General features: G+C 37.8%; 1 long non-coding RNA gene across 1 annotated transcript in view; it reads left to right on the forward strand.

Moving 5' to 3' along the window:
- Window positions 1-1,905: 1,905 nt before the first annotated feature.
- The window catches only part of LOC107306302, a 44,271-nt gene continuing 25,829 nt past the window's right edge, over window positions 1,906-20,347 (forward strand). Inside the window, exon 1 of the long non-coding RNA XR_001552070.2 lies at window positions 1,906-2,056. This is a non-coding gene — a long non-coding RNA (uncharacterized LOC107306302). The remainder of the gene's footprint in view (window positions 2,057-20,347) is intronic.

The following is a 20,347-nucleotide window of genomic DNA, read 5'->3' on the forward strand; positions in this document are numbered from 1 at the left end:
CCTGATGTGCAGAAATCAGACTATAGTCCCAGAGATATAGAGCAGGTATGTTTATTTCAGCAGTGTGCATATACCGGGTGCAAGGGGGATTGCTCCTCCTAACTTGCACGCTGTAGGGCAAAAGTTTGGTGTAGGCAGATTTAGGCAGAACTAATAAAGAATCAATGATTTTCCTGGAATTCATATACTTTATATTATATTTCCAAGAACTTAGCAGATGCTCCCTCCTCCTTGTGCATGCATGATGGGGTCTCCTTCTTGTGGATGAAGGCCCATTGTCTCCCTTGCAAAGGCTCGTAGTCTTCCTTGCTGTAAACTTCAACCCTGTGGGAGAGGTAGCTCCTGAACCAGTTCTAAGGGGCCTTGTGCTATAAGCCCCTATATGCCTTGTGCTGCTCAGCCTGTTGCTTCAGAGGGTCTTGCCTCATCAGCTGGGACCACTGTGGGACATGGCAATGGGTGGTAGCATCTCCTGGTGTGCACAGTCCCCTGCTGCTGCCCTAATACAGTTCCTGGTATTCTGTATTCTGTAATTCAAAGGAGGTATTCTAGTCTAATGGACTAGAAGATGAGGAATCAAGTGTCTGGTGCATATTTCATTTCCTACTACGTATTCCTAGCCATGCCATTCCAATTTCTTTGCTTACTAGTGAATAATTTACACAAATGTGGATATTTCTTGTCAATTTCTATATTAAATTGTATCCATGAAGTAAAAGCATGGTTCTCCTGGAGTTGATAACAAGAAAGGAGGACAGTGAGTAGCTTCACCAGCATAAGAGAATCCACTCATGGTGCAAATTTCATATTAAACACTCTTATTCTTGTATGACAGACAAGCTGAGAAGAGCTAATGCCTACCAGGTCTGCCCTGATTGCCTGTTTCTCTCGTCTGCTCAGAACTTCTGATTTGCCACAGAAATTATGTTCTTCCACCACCTTTTAGATCAGAAGAGTCTTTTGATTCTTAATCCCTTTGCATCAAAATTCACATTCAGCTGGATGAGAGGTCTACCTGTGTGAGAATGGAGAAGAAGGTTGGGCTGTTGTGAGTCTTGTGATGAGCATGCATGGGACAGAGGACTTGCCGCAGCTGGTCTCTGCTGGCAGCTCACCCACCCAGTAGCCAGCTATTTGTTTCCGTATATTCTTCCACTTGCTTGTTTGGGTCTTTGCTTGTGTTATAAAGGTGCAGAGGCAAGGGAACTGTTCCAGCTGGAGGTCTGGCCAACTGTGGTTCAGAGCCCTGAGGCACAGCAGCAGTACCCTTGTTCAATAGTAATGCAGCATGAGCAAGAAAACCAAACTGTGGGGCAAACAGATGGAGGATGTGCAAAATTGAGTGTTTTAACAAAGTTCAAAAAGGAGGCTGTAGTCAGTGAGGACTGGGTGTTGACTGAATGAGCCAAGGGCAGGGCTGTGGTTTTCATTGAACTGGCAGGTGTGAAACCATACGGACACTGTTTTGGGCCTGGCCCTGGGCAGACAGGCAGTGTGCATGGTGTGGGACATAAGTGGGCAGTGAGACCCCAACAGGTCTCCTGAGCAGCTAGGCAAGAGGAGCATCCCTCACTGAAGGTTTTGATGTCATTTTCTTAGAGCCACCAAGGCTTCTACTTCTGCCAGGGTCAGAGGAAGTTGTTCATGCTAAATACTGTGCAGCATCTTTAAAAGCTGCTGTGGCTGAGTGACTTCAAGGCCACAGTCCACTAAACTGGCAGCCACAGTCAGTTTTTTGCTTCTGCTCTTGGCACATCTCATACACAGCATCAGTTATTGAATTTGCTTTTGTTTTTTCTTTCTTTTTCTTTTTTTTCTAGTTCTCCAGATATTGGTGCATTGTTGTCCTGGAGGATGCTCAAAGAGCAAGATGTTTTTCTCACTTCAGCCATGTGACACCATGAATATGCATTGGTGCACTCAAGCATTTTCTGTTCTATGAGATCACTAATCTGGTCACAGTGTACGCACTGATTACATGCTGCTATATGGGAGAGCAGTCTACTCTCTTCCCCTCTTGCTGCAGGTCAAGCTGCTTATTAAATGAGAGAACATGGTAAGGATTTATCTTGCCCTTGGGAGATGCAATTTGTTGGTTTTTTTTTTTTCTTTTTTAATCTTCTGTTTTTTAAAAACAATTGAAATATTTATAAATGTATTTAAATGCAGAAGGTGGCTGTACAGTGCATGGAAATGTACACACAGATTAATTGGACTGGCATGATATCCTGAACTCAGCATGTCTGATTTATGATGTATAAAGCTGGTGATAAGGCAAAAAAACCTCTGAAGATGTGAATAGTATGCAATATTGTGTTTCTTGAGGGGAAGCCCAAGACTAATAGTTTTGTCAAATTCACAGAAATCTTTATGGTCCACTATTTAGTTATATAGTCTCATCAGCATATGCTTTAGTACTTCTAAAAACTGTTACAAACTCCTGAGGATTTTGTTTTGCTTAATGTCATAGCAAGCATAATGTACATCTAAGTTATTTACTGCATCTGTATGAAATGGTGTTTTTTATTTTAGACATATATTTGTGTAGGTGTTTGCTTTAATCATAGCAATTTTATATTTCAACCACAGCATCTATTGTATCATTTCATTTACAATCATTTACAGTGAATATGGACTGAAGCTTTGAGCGATACATAAGGCAGACAGGTAGACAGGGAAAGCACTCTACTGTTGTGTATTTCCTGACAATTTTTTGTCTGGATAGAAAACCTCAAAATATGTTTGGCAGGATACATGAAAAAGACTGCATAAAGCACTATTGCTGTACCCTAGAATATGTTATTATTTGAAGGTTCTTAAATTCTAATCTGACACTTTATCATGATTTCAGCCTTTTAAAATGAAAATGCAGAATAGAACCAGCAGATGTCATTCTAGAAGCAGCAAAATAAGAAGAATAAAAGCTGCCACTTGCCAAATATTTGTCAGAGGGAAGAACCAAGGTCAAGATGATACTTGTTCTAGTCCCTGGACTGAGTGTTTATTCGGAACCATATCAATGCACGTCAGAATTTAGGAGCACGCAGAGGGTTTGGGAAGCTTTAACACTGAGAGACAAAATATTTGATTATTTTTCTTAGAAATAAGCAATGAGATAGGAAGAGATTACTTTGGGGAATATATATATATATATATATATTGTACTAACTTACTCTTTTACTAATACTTCTCTTCAGAGAAATTTAAGTGAAAATTAGAATACCCAGTAATATATTTTAGCTCTTGTACTTTGAACAGCATGCCTAAGTCTACAAGACCCTAGCCTGGTTATGAGGTATGTAAAGCAGTGCTGCAATAGTCAGGTGTACTGTGCTCCCTAGAGCTGCTCTGTCTACCGAACCTTATTTTTAGACTTAGGTCATTCCACTTTCGGCATCCCTTATATGAAAATTCCATGTCTGTTAAGTGACTGCTTCATGGTTCAGCATTCCATGGAATGCTGTAAAAAGATCATCTTCCTAAAATGTGAATTTTGAAGTAGAATATAATGTTTAAGAAAATAGAGTGTAAACCATATAGTCAGAAATTAACAAGGGGAAACACTAGACTTTAAATATCTTTAGCCTGAGGAGAGAGGAAATGAAGCTACATTTGCTGTAATGCATTAAGTGAGTTAAAAGGGACAGACGGAAAATAGTGTATATGAAAGGATTAACACATACAGTATTGATTTTCACAACGTGCACACTTACTAACCACATGAGAGCCACATGAATTGAGGGCAATGAAACCAGTTTATGAGAAATGTATAAGCACGAAAGGCAGAATTCAAGTGAGGTTTGAACCAGCCTGGATCCTACCCTGAATTTCAGAAAAAAAAAAAGTTCAGTTTTTAACGCTAGCCAATGCACTGGCCAAATGTGTTTAATACTGAGGGCTAAACAGAGGTGGAGGGATAAACTTCTAGGAGGGAGTTTTTTCATGTGGCTATCTCTAGGAGCATTTAGTACTTGTTGGATCAAAAGGAATTAATATTACAATTTACCTAGGTAAGAATGATACAGGTTAATGATAAGTATCAAGGTTTTAGAAGAGCTTCCAACAGTAATCATTGAGGTGGCTTTAAGTGTGGATTTCAACTCTCAGTTTTAGTTGATTCTGATAGAGAATTCAGTTCAGGCTGCTCATCTTCACCCAGGGTCAGGGCAGTTCCAGATGTGTGTGCAGTCTGGGAGAAGAATTCCTTGAAAGCAGCTCTGCAGAGGTTCCGATGGACAAAAATCTGGATATGAGCCAGCAGTGTGCTCTTGCAGGCTGGAAGGCCCACAGCATCCTGAGCTCATAAAAGAGGAGTGGTCAGTAGCGTGAGGGAGGGGATTGTTCAACAGTGCCTTACTGTGCCCTTGTGAGGCTCCAGCTGGAATACCATATCCAAGCCTGGAACACCCAGTAACAGGAGAGATGTGGAGTGTCTGGAGAAGATCCAGAGGAGGGCCACAATGACAATCAGAGAACTGAAGCACCTCACTTATGCAGAAAGGTTGAGCGATTTAGGTTAGTTTTAGCTTGCAGAAGGGAAGACTCCAGGGAAACCTTGTGGCCTTCCTTTAAAGGGAACGTACAAGTGGAAGGAGGTAATTTCAGATAGCCTTGCAGGATGAGAAAGACTACAAAATGCATTTTTAGCATACTGAAAATGAAGGTTTCCCTTGGTATGGGAAGTGTTAAACACAGAGGGTGGTGTCAGCACACGGAGAGTCAAGGGTTTCCCAATAATGGTAGTAAGACTTCCTAATTGACAGCAGCTGATACATATATCCTATACCACCATAACAAGCAAAGATACTGTGGACTTGTCCAGATATTTACTTCCATGTGATCATTTGGTAAGGTCATCTTAAAGGCACTTTCTCAATCTCTCCCTTGATCTTAAGTGTTCTTATACCCTTGAGGACCTCCAAACAAATTGTGCTTTGTTTTCCTTCATACATGCATTGCGTATACTGCATTCTCCAGGGTGAGTACTGCATTACCATCATGTGCCATGGTTTATCTCTGTTTCTTTTCCTTTTCCTACTTTATATTCTGTATGAGATCTCTGCACAATTTACTGATTCTTTTAAAGTGACAGAAACCTCCAGATTTTAGTGACTGTTTTCTTAATACATGGCAATGTAAAGAATGCAGCCTTCCAAGAGATTACACTACCAATCTTTCAAGAAATGAATGTATGATCATAATAGGAGAGAAAAATGTACATAGCTCTCTGGTAAAGGCAGAAGATAATTATAGTGAACGTTTGAGTGATGATGATAATTGAAACCCTGTGATATGGAATAAGACTTCTGAAAATATGGCTTGTGCCAATTACTATGCATAACATGTTTTGGTTTGGTTGGTTGGTTTTGTTTTGTTTGTTTGTATGTTTGTTTTAACTTATCTGTTGTCTTGCAGTTTCTGGCAACCTATGAAGTTGTTAAGATGAAGAGTCACAAGTCACCTGTTTGCAGTCCTTATTAGATATGGCTCTTTAAGCTTCTTGCACAGTAAATTAATGGATTTACTGGATAGGACTGCACTGCAGCTTCATTTTCTTTTAATTCTCCTCCTTCTTTTCTAAAACATGTATCCGACAGAAACCTTTATGCTCACAACTTTTTGTTGTTGTTGTTGTTGAGTCCAATGTCCTGCAAAACAAGGTTAAAAAGAATTCTGATGCAGGTATATGAGGTTCATTGTAAAAGTATAAGACTGGCTGTTTTTAAACAATTAGAAAATGCCTTAAAGTCATAATAGGTTTTACAGCATAAATGCTGAAACCAGCAAAGGAGTCCCTCCAATAATTTTCTTCTGTCTGCTGTTGCTTCTTCATTTTCCTGTTTATTTTCTTAAGCTTGACATATAAACTTGATGCATCAAAGAAATTGTTGTTTATACTTGGTCCTACATAAAAAATATTTCTTTCCAGGGAATCTTCTTTGCATGTATTTGTACTTACTTTCTTTTCCACTCCTGCAATTCTCTAGGGACAACTTTCATCTAAAACTAAAAACTTACCACTTCAGAAGAAAACTGATGATTGTTTAAGTACAACAGGAGAAACACTCCTCTTAATTATTTGCTGTTTATTATTTGCTATTATAAATAGTTTATAAACTATTATAGTTATAATAGTTATAAACTATTATAAATATTTTATTATTTGCTGGTGTCCATGTAATTGTTCCTCAAACAAGTTTTGATCCACTGACCAAAGGGAGACACATGTGCTACAGAACAAGTTCCACTGTTTTTATCAGTGTAAATGCCAAAAGTTACTAATAGCAGCTTGGTCAATAATAGCTTGTACTACTTGCTTTCTAAGTTTTCACCATCTGATGTCTGTATTGGCTCAAATACCAGCGTACATGAAAAGGAAAAAGGAGAAAGGCTCTTGGATTCTGAGATACTTCCTAGTATCCCACCTCCTCCTAAAGCTTGCCTGTCAAGCAGAGGAGCTCACCTACATGGACACACAGACGTGCATGCCATGACACAGTGTTGGGCGCACACTGCAGCCTGAAAGCCAGGACTGCTTCGAACAGCTTGGGAGGCTGTAGTACTGGAGGGACGCAAGTAGAAGGCACAGCTTTCTGCTGGGTGATTGCCATGCTTGTGCCTCCTTGCTGCCACACATTTAATACATTGCCACTGGTTGGGGAAGCTGCCAGGGCTGCAGCCCCAGCCCACTGATGACTAGAACAAGCAAGCAGAGCAGGCTGCTGACTGCCTCCTGGCAGAGCTTGCTGCCTCTTTATCACTGTTTATCACTATCACATGCAGATGGTTGCACCAACTGCCATGTCCTTGCTGCTGGTGCTTCCTAGGGATGGATAATCTGCATCCACCCACATTTGCACTATCCCCACCTCATCCAGCACCATCCATCTCACACCATGCACTCTACTGAGACCTGCTGAGACCTTTTCTTTCTTTTTTTTTTTTTAATTTTTCCTTGAGAAACAACTTCCATTTTAGTAAAATGAATGCAGATGAACACCATTTTATATGAAACTGTGAATCTGTTAGGATGATGATACATTTTACAGCTACAAATAGATTGAAATCAAATTTATGTTTATTTTCAAGAAAATCCCGTGGCACTTAGGATCTTTTTCTTCCTATACATTTCTAAAGAATTCTTTCAAAGTTAGGTTTGTATTCTTGATATTAAATGGAGACCTTGCCTTTGCTCTTCTCTTGCTGATCTTGTGGGAAAACATGTATTTCTTTTAACTGTTCTTCTTGTGAGTGATAGGTCAGTTTATGCAGCTCAGAGTGGACAGCTCCCCAGATGTGATATGCCAAGACTAAATATTTTAAAATAATTGATCAAACAAAATATCAGATAGCTTTGAAACAAATTGCATTTTTTTTTGCTTTTTTTCTTCTTCTTTTCTGTTTTTCTTTTTCTTTTCTTTTCTTTCTTTCTTTTTCTTTTCTTTTCTTTTCTTTTCTTTTCTTTTCTTTTCTTTTCTTTTCTTTTCTTTTCTTTTCTTTTCTTTTCTTTTCTTTTCTTTTCTTTTCTTTTCTTTTCTTTCTTTTTCCCCAGTTTTCGTTGAAGTACAGAGAACCCAATAACCTGCATGTGTGCGAAGTATACATACAGCAGCATTACCTGATATCATGCAAAAACTTGACCAGTAGAAACTAGGAGAGGTATTCAGTAATATTTACACTGATTAGATTAATATGTGCCTTGACAGAGTATCTAAAAAGGCAAAGGCTTCATACTGCAGAGACTCAAATGCCACAGTGATCTTTCCCATTCATTGATATGATTTCAAAGGATTACTATCCACTGTGAAATTACATTAGATATGGTGTGTCTTACTGATCCATTGTCTTCCATGTTCAGTACTTCCTGGATAAGCTAGAAACCAGTCTGGAATATTCAGCATGGTGAACCAGCTGGGCTCTGCACAACACTGCAGTATGCTTCATGTACTCCACTCTACCTTAATGAAATATTGAGCAGTGCTGTGGTGCCAAACCTCAGTTCTCCTTTCCCATTCAATTTAAATGTCAGAAAGATGATAAAATGTTTGTCCTACCTGTGAAATCTGTTTCTAGCAGCTGTCCTAAGAGTGACATAATGATCTTAAACCCTAAGGATTTAAATCAGAATTCAAGCTTTTCAGAAGTCATAATCTTCCTACATTGAGTAGGCATTACTGGCATTAGTTAGTGTATTTTCAGTCCTATAAGTTAATCAATGAGGAACTCAGATGAACAAAATAAATAAGTAGTATTTTTCCTTTGCTAAGTGTTATACTACCAGTTCGCAAATGATTAAATCTGATATAAACTGTGACTTAACCATATTCAAATATTCATGATACAGACATATTCTTTGTATGATTTAGCTAAATGTGCATGAATTTATTTAAACTTTACTTTCTGTGAAACCTGGCAAGTAAATTTTTCCTCCTTATGTAAATTGGTTCCATCTTGACTGAGGGTAAAAGCTGATTCTGAAGTGATGAAGTCTCAGAGTAACAATTAACAGCCTGAAAAGCTGGACAAATTGGAACCTGAAGTAGTAGTGAAAAAGAAAAGGGTTGGAAGCATCATTTTGCAGAGGGGAAACCTGCCACAATTCTTGCTGATATGTGAAGGATTTGGCTCTGGTGGTGAAGAGGAAGGGGACATGCATATAGAATATTTGTTTCCTAACATGTTGTGCACTGCACTTTGGACTAAGTGAAGTTGTCCCATGATATGCCAGGTGTCATATTATTAACAGACATCACAGACAGTCTGCTAGAAACAACGATTTTCATTTACAGATTATAAAGCTAGACTGCGCAAAGATCTGAATGAAATGTGAGAATACATCAGGCATCACATTGGGAGAGAGGTATTAGAGAGGGCTGTTATGAAAGTAAATACATCTGAAATACTCCCACAGCATTCTCCTGGAGAAGGTGGCAGCTAATGTCTTATACAAGTGTACTATCAAGCCCAGGGAGTCATGGTGAATGGAGTTAAATCCAGCTGTCATCTGGTGATAAGTGGTATTCCCGGGGGTTGATACTGGAGCTATCCTGTTTAATATTTTTATGATGATCTGGACAAGTGGTTGAGTGCAAATTCAGTATGTAAATTCAGCCCCTCATTTCAAGAGAGACACCAAGTCACTGAGGAGTGTCCAGAGAAAGTGAACAAAGCTGGTGAGGGTTCTGGAGCACAAGTCTTATGCCAAGGGAACTGGGATTGTTTAGTCTGGAGGAGACTCAGGGGAGACCTTATTGCTTTCTACAACTTCCTGAAAGGAGGTTGTGGGGAGATGGAGTTCAGCCCCTCCTCACGGGTAACTACAAACAGGATGAGTGGTAATGACCAGAGAAGGTTTAGGTTTAATATTAGGAAAAATGTCTTCTCTGAAAGAGTGGTCAGGTATTGGGACAGGCTACCCAGGGAGGTGTTCAAGAAAAGGGTAGATGTTTCACAGGGTGACATGGTTTGGAGCAGTCACGTGCATGAGTTGGTGGTTGGCTGGATGATTTTAGTGGTCTTTCCAACCTTAATTCTGTGACTATGAAAAGCACGAGAAAGGGATTCCACTAGCCATTATTTAGAGGAAGTATTTGCATATAATTTGTGCCATTATTTATTGAAGAAGCATTTGCATATGTTTGCATATATGGGCATTAAAAAAAAAAAAAAAAAAAAAAAAGGAATAAGTAATAGCAAATATCTGGGGGATCCAAAACAAGAAGTATTCTTTATTTGACTAGTGTTCACTCTGTAATTTCAAAACTTGATCTGAAACACTTTAGTACATTTTCATTATCAGCTTGACTTGTTTCATAATAGTCGGTCTCACTTCCTACCCAATGACAGTGTTTTTTTAAAGGGTCAGTTACAAAGTCTCGTCTTTTCTTTATCTAACCTCCTGACAATTCTGTGTTTAAAACGCAGTGTGCACAAGGGATGAGTTGTTCTTTCAGCCTTTTAAAATTTCTGAAATTTATCCAGGAAATGAAAAGATAAAAAACCCACAGACTGCAATGTGATTTGTATCCTCATGTCACCACCATAAATAGACAAAGTCTTGACAAATAGCTAAGGACTGAGAGCTTTGGGGGTCAGCATGCTTTGTACGTGAAACTCTCTCATTGTCCCTCTTAAGAAACAGACTGTGAACAACATTAGCAATTATATACTTGGGTCTAGCTGGCAAAACCAACAGATATGCTACCTTTCTTTGTCATCCTATTTGAACTGTCTGTTGAAAAGTTGAATTTACAGAATTTTCTCTCTGTGCTGCCAGGCCTTTTAAGCTGACATCTTTCAAACTATCTTACTTTGATTAGTTTCCACGCATCCTTTGATTTACAGTATGTAGTGCCTTTCATTAAGGAAGCACCATTTTTGGCATGAAAAGGAACTCCTGCTGTTAGCTGTCTTGGAAAGCATTTATAAGGCCCAATTACATATGCTGAATCTTGGCTAGAAAAGAAACCTTCATGTTCTTATTATGTAGGCTCTGTTCTTCTAAAAATGTGTCTTGTGTTATTTTCTTCCTGGGTTTTGGCCTGCTTGAGGCAGAAGACACCCTTTTAGGAGTACATAGTGTCTAGTCACACATTTGCTTAATAGCTTCATTGCCAAACTTCTGGCTTTTTATTTACCAACAGGTGGAAGCAGAAAACTTGACCAGAGTAAAGCCATAGGATTTAAGGACATTTTACTTGCTTTTAAACTAATACTAATTTCTAGACTTGATTATTATTGAAGTAGTGAAAATGCAAAACTAAAACATATTCTGTTCATTGCAGAAGTGAAGTGAATTACTGCCTTTATAATTTACTCCTGCATAGAAGAAACTCACGGCTAAACCCTGGATTAGAGAATTTCTTAAGTACTATGTAATGACTTAAATCATTAGACTAGCTTTAGAGCCAGACATTCAAAGGATAGTTTTAATACTTTTTCATAACCAGCTCTTGTTTCAGTACAGACCAATGTTTATCTTTTGAACAGACTGATAGGGATTTATAATTGTCCAAAAACTGACAGACTGAAAGACTGAAGTAGAACTCCCTAGAATTCTGCAGTTCTGAATCATACGGAAATACAGTTTGGCTTTAATTTTTTCCCCTATGTGGGGCATGCTATGCATGATTTGGGAAGTCTTAACTGCACAGAAGCACAGTCTTCAGTGCTACTGAAGTTGACTGTCCCTCTGAATGTGTTGTTCTTATTTGATTTTGTTTACCCCTGGTTCTGGGAAATAGGACAGAGTGGAAATATTTGCATCGTGGTGGAAGATTAAGGCTTTGTCTAGAATAGAACATGTCAAAATCTGTTACAGATCATGAAACTCCTTAATGTTCTGACCTCTTCCTCCAGAGTGTACAAGCAAGCTGAAACGTTTTATTTTGTGAAATGAAAATAAAAGAAAAATAGATTCCAGAGCAGTTTGCAGGCTGGCTTGCCCCTGTTCCATGACTACAGGAGTGGAGCAATTTTGCAAAATCCACACCTCCAGAAAAAGGAAAAAGGGGATCCCAAAATAATTAAATACAGTAGCAACAATCTGAGGAGAAACAAACTAATTTACTGAATATGGTATCAAAACTCAAGATAACACACTATAATACAATATAATTAGAATTGAAGCAAATAAATCAAGTAAAATGAGTGAGTATCTGAAAACTGTAGGCCTTACAGTAGTGTTGAGGGGATGTGTGCAGTTGGGATTAGCAATAGAGGAGCCAAAGAAAAAAGGGACATCAGGTGACCCTGCCAGGTGTTTTATCTCCTCTCTGACAGCAAGCCCACCAGGGTATGTAGTTATTCTTCTCTTCCAGACAGGTACCCAGAACCAGAGCATTAACACTTTAACTCCCAGCGTACAACATGATGTTGTGATGTGGAATACCAGTAACCAAAAATCATAAATCCATGACATACATTTCAGTTAAAATATACATATGCAGTGCAGTTGCATATATAATCCAACCCCCCCCCCCCCCCCCCCAAGGAATTCATTCATATATGTTAATATCCCTCTGGTAGCAGCGTCTGGTGATCTTCAGACACTGAACTGAGTTATTGTACAAGAGCTGTCAACAAGACAGGATTTTGGGGGTGGGTAGGGACACATGCACGCGGCATTGCGTAGTGAGTGTATGGGATGCACGTGTGTGGAAGCTGTGCCAATATGAGTGTTGAGGCGCAACAGTAAATTCGAGAGCTGACTCCATGGCATCTGTGTTTTCGTCTCTCTCCAGATGGGGTCCGTTCCGGTCAGGGTCTGGCCTGGGGTCATTTGTCAATAACGACAGATGGTATATTTAAATACTCTCAATTTATTACTATTCTTTTGCACAAAATAAGTTTAATAACACCAGGGTTTTAACCTGTATCTAGGTTTGGAACCATCACCAGAGGTATCTAAAACATGAATAATTTTCAGAAGTGTTAACAGAGTGCATTGCGTTTATGTATCTGAGATAGAATCAGAGTGCAAAAAGTCTTGCACCAATGTATTTGCACTGACTTGTGATCTACCTGCAGAAGCTGATATGAAAGGAGGAGTACTGCCTAGTTTCACTGCAAGTTGCTCTTATAGCTAGAATTTAAATCAAACCTTGTGACTTGGTATGAAGGTGATGCAAGTTCTACAGGTAGTGCCAGTATATACAACTATACTGTTACAACAACCCATTGCAGTTCTTATTAATGTATGCCTGCCAGCTGTTCTAGTAAAATTGCAGTGAAGACTTAGTTGAAATTCTCATGGAAAATGGCTTTGTATTTTATATTTGCAGAGAATGCTCTTCTCCTAATACTTGGAGGTAGGCCTTTAGGAATGTGTTGACTGGTTTTGACTGGAAAATGGAAAGCTGGAAAGATCACCTTCAATGCAGAATGTCAGATACTCTCTCTAGAAAGCCAAATATAAATCTTATATATTCCCTAAGAGAAAAACCTACAATGGAGCTAATAATCGGTCCTTTTACTTCTCAGGCACAAGAACATTTAATTTTTTTTTTGCCTTCTAGAAAAATCCTTATGAGTAACTTCAAATTTAAAATTCCCATGGGGGCATCTTGCACCACCTGACATATGAAGAAGCAGAGGAAAGAATTTGCACTCACTGCAAGGCAGAAATTTCTTACTTCTCTCACCTCGTACCTGAAGTTTTTAGTGCATGTGAGGGTATAGATGTCTTACTACCATCTTGTAAGAATCAGGATATTAAGCCAATAAACAGATTTTAAAGGACTAAATCACAAGTTTGCGAAGTTAGAGTTTTGAACACACACACACACACACACATGTATACATAGGTTTTATATTATTCAGCAACTTTGTGATGCTTCATGCATATCTACATATATCCAATGCAATTGCATATATGCATGTGTCCATGCATATGCATATACAGGTAAAATTCTAACCTTGCAAATCTGTTACATATACACTTGTGTATACAAACTTGTATTTGTATTCATATCTGCCTACTTTATATAAGTTATATTTTTCAGGCTATCCAACCACCAGAGCTATGACTTCTTTACTTGAATCACCACATAAGAAACAAAACTCTGATATGGATAGCTTCCACAGTACCACATTTGTAGATTTTTTACAGATGAAACTGTAAACCCGCGGGTTTCTTTAACTGCTTTGAAAATCTTTTTAAAATTATTACTATTTTTTAGGCTGCATGACTCAGAAAGAGGTAGTTTTTATGCAAAAGAACAGGTACCACCTTTGTACACAGGTTATATCAGTGGTGGCAGGTCTGCAGTATCTCTGTATACACACAATTTTTTCACCTTTGAGGTATTCAGATGTTGTTTTATATATGTTAGTACCAGAATCAGGAAAACTGTTGTATTTATGCTATTGTAGTATTTTCTATAGAAGTGTGGTAATCATCCTCAGAGCAAAGCATATTTTGTATAAACTGCTAAATTGGAAGTTAAGTGTGCCTGGATTAGCTCTAGCTGACAAAAAATTCTCTTTTCAAATTGATCAGATTCATGTATTCCAATAAGCATACAAAAATATCAATTACTTATGGTGCAACTTCAGAGAGAGTTCAAGAGTACTTCAGGAGAAGTCCTCAATACAGCAACAGCATACTGCATTGCCAAATCCCTTAACCTAAGTAAAAACTTAGCCATAGATATCTGCTGTGAATCTGCAAAAAAAAAAAAAACAAAAAAACAACATTTGAAATTACAACAAATTGAACTGGATTGAGAAATGGGTTGACCCTGAAAATCTCCATTTAATCTCTTCTTGCCTTTCATCATCAAATCAGTTTCTGTTATGCAATAAGCCTTCAGAGCGATCAGCTAGGATTTCAACCAGTGACTGCAAGTGTGCCATATGGCAAAAAAAAGATTATTCAGAATGCAGTTCTTAGGTTATACTATATATATCATGCTTATGGTTTCCATTTTCATGTTGTATTGACATAAGGCATATGTAGTATTGAGTCTTTGTTTTTTATAGCTTTTTCTTTTGCGTGTTGTTCAGCAGTTTTTATATACTCCCATTCCAAAGTATGGAGTATTTTTATATTTATTTTTCTTTTCCGTGTTCAGAGAAATCTTGCATCCAACGTGAAAAAAAGGAAAAAATAAATAAATAAATAAATTGAAATAGAAAAAAAAATCTTCAGTTAAAAAAATAAAATAAAATAAAAAGATTGCACAACTGTGTTTTCACCAGTCAGAAACCTAAACCACATCACTGTTTAATAATTGTGTTAATGTATTATTTCACCCAACTATTAGTCATCTTTCTCTTCATTTCTTCTCTCCTAGTATTTGATGCGGTGTTGCTGCAGTCTATAGAACTATCCAAAGGCTTCTCTACCAATGCTGCAGGTAAAGCAGGAAGAACAGTTAACACAGAATCAAGGCTTGTTACTGATGCTGAAAACATTTTCATCGATTAATTTAATAACACAATAGACTTCTACATGTCTCCAAATTTGTAATATTAGTAAATCAGTTTAGAAAATGAAGACCAAAATAGAAACCCCCATTTCGTACTTTTTACAGATACATGGACACAGAAGCTCAGAGATTATTTAAAGTGTATTTCAGAATCAGGAAAGAAGTTTCTGAAACTCTTATCAGAAGCAGTGAAAAATACCAATATTTGAAGGCAAATGACATTATAATGAAGCTAAAACCAACTACTGAACAACTGGCACTTGCAACCATTGTTAGAGTTGCAGTATCAGTAGAGCAGCCCATAATTTTCTGCTAAGGGCTTTCATCAAAAAATGAAAGTAATCTTGAACATACTTGGAGAGATTAAATGACATGCTGAATGAGGAAGAATGGCTTTTGCAATCTTCAGAGGCCTAAGATGAAAAAAAAATGTAGTATGATAACCTTTCAGAATACAGAAAACTGTTTCTGTGGTAACTACATTTTCTCCATGAGCTTTTCTTTCTAAGAAATGTTCTATGTGAGTGCATAAAGCAAGGATATCCCACAAGGATAACTGAGGACAAACCCATCTCCCTACCACTTTCCCCTTTCCTTTCCCATGGGCCTACTGCCCCCCCAGCCCCGTAATGGACATAGATTGTTTTAGATAACTCCCTGACACCTTCCCACTCTCCTCAGTGTGGAACATCCTTGCCCTGTGGCTTGAAGCCCAGCCCAGACCTCATGTCAAGGAAGACGCCCAGGGAACATAGCAGCCAAAGGCAGGCAGCCCGCATTGCCTTTGCTCAGCACTGAGCACAGAAGGCCAAAGGGGATGGAGGGCAGCAGAGGTGCTCCCTCCTCTTGCTGCAGGGTGACACCAAGGGACAAGCAAGACCTCAACAGCTCCCACCACCCAGGGGTTGGTTCCTCACTACATGAGGGCACAGTAGTGTGGAAGGCAGATAGTGAAGTGCTGGCTAAAAGGACTCAGAAGTGTAGCGGAGCACATCATTAAGCCTAATTATTTATTCTAATTGGAAACACCAGTCACCTGAAACAAGTGAGCCTCACTGCTTTTCAGCTTATACTGACTTTTACCTGTGTTGTGCTGATCTTTCAATTTCACTGTCATAGATCCACTTTCAATAGAATATATATATATGTATAAAAGATTTGAGCGTCTGTAGAACACAGAATTTCAATGTTTTAAAAAGCAGTGAGTATTTTTAAATAAAGAGCTCTAGCACAGCTGTATTTTCAGTTGACAGTCACTTCACCCCTTCCAATAACAGTTTGGAAATAGGGACGAGCTGAGCAATGTGACCCTTTCCTTTTTGTACAGTCACACACTGCAGGAGAGAAGGATGTGGATAAGGGGGAACCCGCACTGATCAGATTGCACTGAAGTAGGGTGGCTCCAGAACCCCCTGCAGCTCCAGGCACTGATGTACTCTCTTAGCCCACTCATTGGCTCAGGCTGTGACCCTGGAATTCCACTACTGCAGCTAATGGGAAGTTTTTTATTGTTTGTTTGTTTGTTTGTTTTTAATCATGTTTCATCGTAGCTTTTATTTTTTACTAAAAACAAAACAAAACTTTATATATCTGTTTCTGATACATGCAAACAAATCTGCAATAATAATACAGCAGATAAGAAAACATCCTGTCATTAAACCCCTTTATATGGGAAATAAAAGAGTTTAAGCTCTGCTGAAAAAAAAAAAGAAAGCTGAGTGTTATGAATGTGAATCTGTTACAAAACTAGGAACTGCCTGTAAAATTAATATTAATGTAAAATTTTTGATCTTACATTTTCACTCTATTTATATAACGTTTGTTACTAATATTGAACAGGAATGAACTTTGCATTTTGAAATACTATCTATGTGTGGGTTGGTCCATAGATTCACCACTGAATTATAAATTGTAAAAACATAGTCTATCAAAACAGCAGCAGTTGGAAACAGAACATTATCTTAACCATCTCTTCAGTTTTGCAGATCTTTGAATATTATTTTTGCAGCTTATGGTAAAATTTGCTGGTGAGTTTCATTAATTATGATCAGCTTCAAACATAGTCAAGTTAGGTTTCTTGTACAGGCAGTGGTGAGAGAGACTCCTCAGCAAGCAGTTCATGCCTTTATGACTGATGGCCTGGGAGAAGGTAGATCAGCTTTCTGGACTCCATTTTTCTGAAGACTTCCATCTCCCCAGTCCATCAACTGCAAAATCCAAATTATTCCTCCATCTGGGATAATACAAGTACTGTCCAATAAAACATAATCACTTCTCCAGTGATTGGGAGTTCTTTCTTAAGCCAAAGGTCAGGCATAAAATAGCTTAACTTACGTATTCAGGAGGCTGAAGACAGCCCATGAAGTCCTTGAGTGCAGCCTGTACCCACACTTGTCAGAGGAATTTCTTTGCTCATTGCAGGGGATTTGGACTAGATGACCTTTAAAGGTCCCTTCCAACCCGAACGATTCTATAATTCTAAAGTATTGACTGTGGAGACAATGATGGCAGTTGCTAAAACCTCAGAAGCTGCCTTTCTCACATTCACTATCATCACAGATGCAAAGAAAGGTTCTATTCTTAAAATCAGTTTTGGGATGGAAGAGTTCATGTACTGTGAAAACAAAAGGGATCTCAGAAATGTCTGTTACTTAAACTTCTGTGAAGTAAAGCATTATGATTTACTGAATGTACAGAGATGCAATGTGTTTTTTTGTAATAAAACTTCTTGCACCCAAATGGAATATGAAAATATTCTTTCTGCATGAAGACAGTTTTTCAAAATGGATTTGATTATGCATCACTAAATAGATTATCAATCCAGAAATGACAATCCAAGGTGACATGATTAATGGAGTGATAATACCAGAATCCTGCTTTATTATACATTAATGTAACATAATGGAATGCAATTTAAATTTCCTAATACAAACTTGAAGAGTCCAATCGTTCTTACAGATAGCACTGTTGAAACTTTAAATACCATACAAGAATATTTTTAACATAGTAATCACCACATCTGCACTTATGTGTTCCTTACAGTATTTCAGTGTTTTTATACCAGAATCCCTTGAGACATTTTCAATCTATCTTACAGGAAACGTTACCATTAGCTTTAACTTTTGTGCATAATTAGCTTTAAATATGCATTATATTTTTTGGCACAAAAACATATTAATATTAATGGGAACATTATGTCTGAAGTTTCAAATGGTACTTTTCTGCATCCTAGAAAATTTATTCTGTTTAGCAAGAGGTTATTAGAAGAAGGGACTGGATGAGAAATATTTTTCTTGTCCATAAAAGTATTTTATTGATTTTCTTGTTGCAAATCAATACTGTAAACCAAAATTGAAAACTTTATAAAATTCAGGTAAGAGTGTATATAAACACTCCTGTTCCAGCTAGATTTATGCTGTGTCTGTGGACAAAATTGGAGAATGGTGTAGGCTGACAGCAACCACTTTGCAAGGCTTTTTCCACTTGCATGCCATTCCTGTGCAACTAACACATGACACAGAGCCAAAGTGGAACATCTGCTTGAGAACAAGTTCTTGCAAAAACAAGACAAACTACCAAGGTCAGCTCTTTCCACAAAACATTTGTGACTACAGCCACTATACAAATGCTTTGTTCCATCCCAGGATTATTCTTCAGGGACATTTAGGTTGTTGATACATGCTACCCCATGATCCTGGGTTGGAACACACTTAAAACTGTCAGAATACTTTGTTCCATCCCAGGATCATTCTTCAGTCAGGGGCCTTTAGGTCCCCAACACAACAGTCCTTGTTTTTCTTGTAAGTGTGACTCTGTGTTGCTTATGAATTGAAAGCTTGTTTAATAAATCAAAGACAAAGATCCCTAGAAACAAAAGTGAAATTTTCAAATACTATTTTTTGACTGTTATATGTGATTAAATAATTCCATGTCTGCAAGATGAATTCAAGAACTGCTAGGAAAAAAAAAAAGGAAAAATAACTTAGAAATAATCCTTTTTTAGGCTGTTATATGTAATCATATACAATTCCATGCCTATATGATGAATCATCTCTAGAAGATTGTTTGGAATAGACTGACTAAATATTTGAACCTAACACTCTGATTTTGATTACTTTAAAGAAAAAGTGTTGTTTCTCATGAGCTTGAGAAGTAGTTCTGAAATGGTGCAAAGATTTATTTATGCTACTGTCAAGGCAGAAGTTATGTGTGCATGGGACCAGGCAGGGTGTATTCAGAGAGCATGGGAAGGTAAGGGTGTGCTCTCTGCCTTCTTTAGCATGCTAACGTCCATATATTCTGCATGAAGTCTGTAAGTCAGTATCAACTGAGTGAATTTCAAAAAGAATGAATGTCAAAAAGAACAAACATGGACAGAAATTAGGCAGAGCCAAGAGCATCCATCCACCATACAGTATGAACCAAGTACACACTTTGCAGTATAATATCACACCATGGGGCAGTTCTTGGGCAAACTCTTTTTGGATTTCTTTTTTTTTCCTGCAAACACTTTTTGTCCATCACATGTGTTTCCCAGTTGGTTCTATTCTTCACATCCCCAGCAAGAGAAATTGCATTCTATTAATGTTTTTTGTATATACCAGTTCAGCATTTTTACTGCTACGTGCAACATCAACTGGGCATTCAGTGTTCACCAGGTAAGTGTGAAGGATGTGATGGAAGAAAGCAGTGCTACATTTAAGGATTTTAACCTTTTTTTTTTCCCCCCTTCAGAAACACAATTTTTTTTTTTTTTTTTCATTTCAAAGAGACATACCTTAGAGTAAATATTTTTGCCTGATGGTAGTATGTTATGTTGGAAAGACACTTTCCAATTGCAGTATTTACAAAGCTTTTCTTGTGTAACCTTAATTACAGGTTAAGTGCATTTTTAGTTCTTGAGATGAATAATGATAAATATAATACAATCAGAGAGCTCTTTGCTGAGGTTGCTTGCCATTAGTGAAAAATTGCTACGTTTCCATTAATTATGAATAGCAATAGTAACATGTAAGTCCAATAAAACATGTCATTTAGAAAAACCTTTCAGATAAGTGTAGAGCTGGGTTTTTTTTGTTTGGTTGGTTGTTTTTTTGGGGGGGTTGTTTTGTTTGTTTGTTTGTTTGTTGTTATTACTTTAATGTAGACTGCCTCTAATATAACTGTTAGAAAATAATCCAGTTTCTTAAATCAAAATGTAACATTTGAATGTGTCATACTGCTTGATAAAAGCACTAGGTAATGACCCTTATGCTGATTAACACACATGATGGTGCTGGTTTTCAGCTCTCAGGAGATATCCATAGGAACACAGGTATGTTAGCATAAATCAGGGAAAAACATAATTACTTTGCTTTATGCTGAGAGCAAAATTAATCTTCTCACAGCACGTATGGTACCCTCAGTGATAACACTAA

This window comes from Coturnix japonica, chromosome Z (genome assembly GCF_001577835.2).
Source record: "Coturnix japonica isolate 7356 chromosome Z, Coturnix japonica 2.1, whole genome shotgun sequence".
Lineage (NCBI taxonomy): Eukaryota > Metazoa > Chordata > Aves > Galliformes > Phasianidae > Coturnix > Coturnix japonica.